The sequence below is a fragment of the Myxine glutinosa genome, unplaced genomic scaffold (assembly GCF_964187855.1).
Source record: "Myxine glutinosa unplaced genomic scaffold, kmMyxGlut1.1 SCAFFOLD_258, whole genome shotgun sequence".
Taxonomy (NCBI): Eukaryota; Metazoa; Chordata; class Myxini; order Myxiniformes; family Myxinidae; genus Myxine; species Myxine glutinosa.
In genome coordinates this window covers 34,178-41,123 of record NW_027616402.1, presented here as the reverse complement: position 1 = coordinate 41,123, position 6,946 = coordinate 34,178, and the positions used below count along the sequence as shown (strand labels likewise).

Here is a 6,946-nt window from a genome sequence, read left to right as displayed (position 1 = left end):
CTATCATCCTTCTTCTACATATCATCTGGCAGATTAATCTTTGACCCATTCACTTCCATATTAATTCTTTCCCTCCCTCATTGACCCTAAACACCTATATTTCTCTCACCCTTTTCTTTACGAACCTTCTAACCTTTTGACATGCTATCCTTATTCATTAGACCACTTAAACACCTGTGATCCTTCTGACCTTATGGACCTTTTAACCTTTTACTCTTAATATCATCTGGTGAATATAACCCACTCAAACAACGACCCTACAAATATTTGTTTATGCGTGGGAAATAATTTAATTCTCCTACAACTCTCCTCACCGTCTCATCCAACTCACCGGTATTTAAATTAATTCTCTTATTTGTTTTGTGAACTTTTTTACCAGTTGCCTTTTCAATTATACTTATTTGATATTTTTTACATTCATTTTGTTTTCCATTTATATACCACTCGAACCTTTTCTAATTAATAGCTCACTGTTGAGAAATGACGTTGTTTCACTTGGATAACTTCCAAGGAATTCTCTTTGTCTTGTTTCCTGTTTTTCACAAACACACGCCCTCAGTTTCCAAAAGCTGACAAGCACTTCAGTTCCCCGAAATACATTTTGTTCATTATAAAAAGAGAGGTCTCCGAATGGGACATTTAAACATTGTGAACGAAGATGAGCTTGTCTTATTCCAGTCTTTCCTCTGATGAAGAATACTCGCCAGGACATTGGTAAGTTCATTTGGTATTAAACACTGTTAATGAGAGCTTTGTATGTGATTAATTATACAACTAATAATTTATTTTTCCTATTCATTGCAGCAATTCAAATATTGTAAATATCCTGGCAGAATTTCAAGTTGTTTCTCAAGAGTTCCACAACGAACTGAATACGGGTTTGAATAACCTACCTCCGAGATGGTGGGCTCAGAATGAATTCAATGTTTCACCGTTCTTAGAAAATTCACGTGAAAGGTATGATAGAAAATAAAAAACGAGAGGTGTGTGCATGTGTGTGTGCATGTGTGTGTGTGTATGTGTATGTGTGTGCATGTGTGTCTGTGATTAAAATAGAGAGATCGAATTGTGAGGAACAGAAATGAAAAAATGAGATTGTGTGTGTGTGTGTGTGTGTGTATGTGTGTGTGTGTGTATGTGTGTGTTCTTGTGTGTATGTATCTATGCATGTGTGTGTGTGTGTATGTGTGTGTGTATGTATCTGTGAATGTGTGTGTGTGTGCGTGTGTGTGATGTTTTGTCAAGCTTACTTCAGCATAGTAATTTCTCCTTATTTTGTTTGCAGCCTCGAAGACCAAAGCTTGGAGTGGGACGATTTTGGACTCCATAGGAATGGTTATTTCCTGTCATCCTGTGATATCCTTAATTTTCATCTCGACGATCTGGACGCTAAGCTGGATTTTTTCGAGGTAAGCATGTGTGTACGTGTGTGTGGTTCACCGTTTATAATAGGTACACCATATCCCTGCGCATCGTAAGAGGTGATTCAGGGTTGGTGTCAGGAAGGGCATCCGACCCTATATTAATAATAATAATAATAATACATTTATTTTGTATAGCGCTTTTCAAGACGCTTTGACATGGAACATAAATATGAAATAAATATCTCTCCCCTCTTGTCTTTAATAGAAAGAGATTCAAAACCTGAAGACATCTGCTGAACCAACCTTTGACTTGTGCTGGGAAGAAATTGATGACTTATGCTGGGGAGAAGTTGAATGTATACCTCAAGAAAAATGTTTTAATAATATAAAGATTTTAATGTTTTCAATATTTATATATATTTGTTTTGTTTACAATTATTTAATTCTTAATTACAAAAAGAGAATAAAGGAGGGAACGGGGAGGTGCACCCCTGCCATAGACCCTTCACCCCCCTCATCCCACCCCTCCCCTCCCCTTGTGTGTGTGGGGAAGGTGGGGGTGGGATGAGGGGGGTGAAGGGTCAAGGGTGGGGGTGCACGGAGGGTGGGGGATGATGGGTGTGGTCTGTGTGGGCGGGGTCTGTGTGGGCGGGGTCTGTGTGGGCGGGGTCTGTGTGGGCGGGGTCTGTGTGGGCGGGGTCGGTGTGGGCGTGGCTTATGATTTTTTATTTATTTAATTTTTTTTTATTATTACCACGAATTAAATTAGCTAATATGGGTGGGGTGAATAGAAATGTTGTTTAATGAATTATTAGCTTTGTTTTTTGTAATTCTTGCGAGTAAAATGAACCCAAGATTTCTTCTCGATTTATATCATTTAATTTGTAAGTCCAAGGGTTTGTAGCCATTACATCAACGATTATAAATAATTCATTAGTCCATTTTTGTGTATAACCTTTCTCAAAATGGCTTTTCCATTTGTATATCCTTACAATATCACCAACTTTAAACTTGGGCTTTCTCAAATTAATCTCCTTTTCATATTCTAATTTTGTAAATGTTTCTGATGGTTTTGATTGTGTTGATGAATGAACTGTATTATTGTAATTATCTACAATATCCTGAATTAAATACACCCATTTTTGAGAACCGAGTTGTGTGAATTTTTTATATAATTTCTCTTTTAAAGTACGATTAAAACGCTCAATAACAACTGCCTTTCCTTCATTAAAGGTGCTGTATAATTTAATACCCTTCCCCGTAAGAAATTTCATGAATATTTTGTTATAGAACTCTGTTCCCTCATCAGTCCATAACTTCTTTGGTTTCCTTTTATCCCGATCAAATATTAGCTTAAAGGCTAACATTAAAGTATCACCCCTTTTATTTTTTAAAGGGACAACCCAGGCAAATCTACTCCTCAAATCAATAACGGTTAAAGCATACCTGTATCCCCTGTCATTATTCAATTCAATTAAATCAGCGGACCATATGTGGTCAGTGTATTTAGAATAAACCTTCCTTCTTTTAAACTTTGTGATTATAGGTTTGTGTAATTCTTCAGCCAAAAGCTCCTCAGTCTTGATGGCATCATTAGAGCCTAATAGTTTTTTGAGGAATAACCAAGACCAAGTTTCAATTTAGCATTTATCAAATTTCTCACAATAAACCTATCAACTTTCTCTCTCAACGTTGGATTTTGTATCAAAGACAAATTATACAACATTTCGCTGTCGGCTTTATGTTTTTCAGTCAACGTAGTGGTTTTCCCATAAGCAATATCATGCTTCATACACACTTCGTCAACCCTATTTGTAGGTTTAGACCAAGGTTTAGGATTGTCAGCCTCATCTAATCTTTTATCCAAGTTTGTTCCTGGACCACAGAAAGAATACCCTGGAAGGTGTAATTCCCCTGGAATTCCAGTTGTTGTAAATTTACTTCCTGACAGAAACTTTTGTATGTCTCCTCCTCTTTTAGGAGAGATGAATTGGCACTTTTTAGAGCCACATACTTGACATATTCCTTTTTGATAAACTCTATTATTTTTAGCTTTAACATAAGAGATATTTTTAGATTTAGTTTTCTTTTTACATTTGAGACAATAACTCATATTTATTTATCAGAAAAATTCCGACAGAGTATCAAAACCTTTTTGGTTTTCAACATATACATTTCAATCTTTATTTTTAAAACATAAAGAATCCTAAGGAATGCCTTCACTCTCTCCTCCATTTATTTACAAATAAAAACTAACTAAAGTCAATGACACCAACATCATCAATCACATAATCTTTTCCTTCTTCTTCTTCTTCTTCTTCACCACTTTCTCGTTTAAATCTCTGAAATTGAAGACATTGACGTTCTTATTTTTGAAACCATTATCTTCATAAGAGTTGTTAATTCTTTAATTTCCTCTTCGGTGCGTTGAGATTGATTTATTTGCTTTAATACACTCAATCTTTTATGAATCTCAGTGATTTCCATCTTTTTATATTTTTCCTCCCTCTCTCTTTGCTCCCTCTCCTCCTCCTCCATTTTCTCCCTCTCCTCCTTCTCCTTTTTCTCCCTTTTCTCCCTTTCCTCCTTCTCCCTTTTCTCCCTTTCCTCCTTCTCCTTTTTCTCCCTTTCCTCCTTCTCCTTTTTCTCCCTCTCCTCCTTCTCCTTTTTCTCCCTCTCCTCCTTCTCCTCCTTTTTCTCCCTCTCCTCCTTCTCCTCCCTCTCCCTTTCCTCCTTCTCCTTTTTCTCTCTTTCCTCCTTCTCTTCTTCAACTCCTTCCTCATCCCTTGCTACCCTTGAGTTTGAACCCCAAAGAATATTATACATATACTCATCTGGATTTTGAGATATTCTTGTATCTATAATTATTTTTCTCATAATAGGATACCAATAAGATTTGTTGACGATTTCTAAAAGAGTTTTATATTTCATAACTTTGAGAAGTTCATTTTTATTTAATATTTTAAACAAGTCTCTATTTGTGGGTTTAACAATATCAGTATAAGGCCAGTTTTTTATGACAAAATTCCCATGTATATGCTCCAAATCATAAGGTATGTAATACCGAGCACCCTTTTCTTGTAGGTATCCTTGAATACAAAAATTATAATTCTCTTGTAGTCTTCTTCCTGCCATTTATGTATCAGAAATATATGTGAGATTAATATTATGACAGGTAATACCACCCCATCTTCCCACTACCAAATCGGTTTGTATTCCTCGGCTTTCTATCCTTATCTCATTACCTTCCTTCTTTGTCATGCGAACCATCGCTATACTATCATATATTTTTATTTTCTTAAAATCACGTATTTGTTGTTTACTAATTGTACTTCCACATAAATCCTTATCTTCACCAAGTGGATAATATTCTTCTTTACGAGACTGATTTAAATCATGTAGGTCTTCTATGTTTATTGAAAAAGACCAATTATACCCTAAATCAGGCATATCATACCCCCATTTATTAATTCGCATATTAACTAAATGTCCTTCTTTATAAAATTTAATTGTAAGCAGGTAGTTAAATTCAATGAGGAAAGGTGTATGGTCAGTATAACCAGGTGTTGTGGTTGTAAATTTTACTTGTTTCACAAAACGTGCTGTTTTCTTTAAAGATATATATTGTGATAAATCACTGAATCTAATCAAGTCATTCGCATCTGTAGGGTTTGGATAATTGATTAATTTATAAGTATTCTTCATATTAATATTTTTACTTACACTATATTTTTGTCGTTCAGCCTGTGCCTTTGTATAATAATTTGATAAATCAATATCCTGAGAGGATTTTCCAAAGATAGAACCATCTTTTCCAACATAGGTCATTTATATTAGATAAAAAATGATATCATAAAAATTTTCATTATTGTTGAGTTGAAATAATACATATAAACATAATTGGCCACAACATTTAGAATTAATTTCTTGAACTTGGAATGTTTGATAAACACCATTCTGTAAGAATTGTATTACTTCAACAGGTGGTGGCATACCATAACTATCAAAATAATATTTATCCTGACTATTATGAATACAAACCCAATGAGAACCATTCTGTGTGTCTAAATTCATAATAATATTCTTTGTATTCTTATTTATATGTGTTAATTCATCTCTCATACAAATAACCACATTATCAATTTTTAGTGTTTTACAATACTTAGCTAGTTCTATATTTGACGTTGTATTCTTTCCAAATTGTTTAAACCATTTATCCATTTATTTATGAGAAAGATACAATCCATTACCCCGTTTAGTTAGTTTAACACCCGCTTGAGCGATAGAGGAAAGCATATCTCCAACCAACAATCTAGCTTTATCAGGTAGACTTTCAAGTTTTTGAGCAAAATCTACAATTACACCACTTCCACTAATTTGTTTCTCCAACTCCTTGTTATGTCTTTCCAATTCTTTTTGAGCTTTTAGTTGTGCCTTCCTTTCGTTAGCAGTTTTTACCGCTGCTGAAATACCACCAGTCAATGCTCCCGCCGCACTTAAACCAGCAAATAAAGGAATTAGAAACGGGAGAAATCCTCCTCTTGACTCGTCTATTGAATATTTCTTTAACATAGGTTTCGTCATTTTAATTTTAAGTGATCCAACATCATTTAGTGTTTTTACTTGTGTGTGTGTGAGTAAAACATCAATTCTTACAGCTCCTTTTCTTTGAATTGTATTAACATTAATAATACAAGGCTTTTGATTTTGAATACAAGATGTTAATTTATTAAGATTGATTTGATTAACATATACCCCAACCATTTATTTATGAGAAAAAACCTATGTGATATTAATCATAACACCATTATCTGTATTAATCTGTAATTCTGTTTCCTCCAAAAGCAAACAATATGCATTAACCTCTTCACTCTCCCCTCTTTCAATGTATAGAGAAGTATCCACTCGATTAGACTTTATAGTTTCCTTTTGAGAACTCAGGTCAATTGCGTAGATTGTATAAAGTTTTTGAAACGCAACCATATCCAAAATAGGATCATTATTACCATTACTTTCACACACCTTTTGGTAGGACTTGTAGGCTTCCGCATAATCATTTTTTTCCCAATCAATTTCCAATCTATCTCGCGGATAAAATGTGCCATCAAGAGAAACCCGAAGTTGTTTCACCTTTGCATTATCACTCAGGGCATTATTCTTATTAGTACCGTCCTCTCCATCTGGTTTTTTAAAAATGAGCCAGAGGTATCGTGGCTTTCCTTGAAGAACACCTAAATTCCAAGTGTAGGTAGTGTGTTCCAGTTTAACGTGTTGACATCTTCTTTTAAGGTATGATACATTTAGCGGTTTCTTTGAGTTAAGTCTTCTATTTAACATCTCTTCCGTTTTAAGATTAGGAGTATATTCACTGATATACCAACACAAATCATTAATAACAAATTTATTATTTTCTCCAAAAGCATTTTCATCCCCAAAAAGCAACCTATTTACATTATCATTCCTTTGTAGTTGAAATCTAATTTTAAGCCCATACAAAACTTTATCATAATCGCAAAATCCAAATATACCTTTAAGAGGTACTGCTACGGTAAAACTATTCACTGCTTTTGTTTCATCATTAT

General features: G+C 34.4%; 1 long non-coding RNA gene across 1 annotated transcript; it reads left to right on the top strand.

The window, feature by feature from the left end:
* Nucleotides 1-666: 666 nt before the first annotated feature.
* Nucleotides 667-1,839, top strand: LOC144888954 (uncharacterized). The gene is made up of 4 exons (XR_013621485.1): nucleotides 667-714; nucleotides 805-957; nucleotides 1,286-1,409; nucleotides 1,630-1,839. It is a non-coding gene; the product is annotated as an uncharacterized LOC144888954 (long non-coding RNA).
* Nucleotides 1,840-6,946: the final 5,107 nt, after the last annotated feature.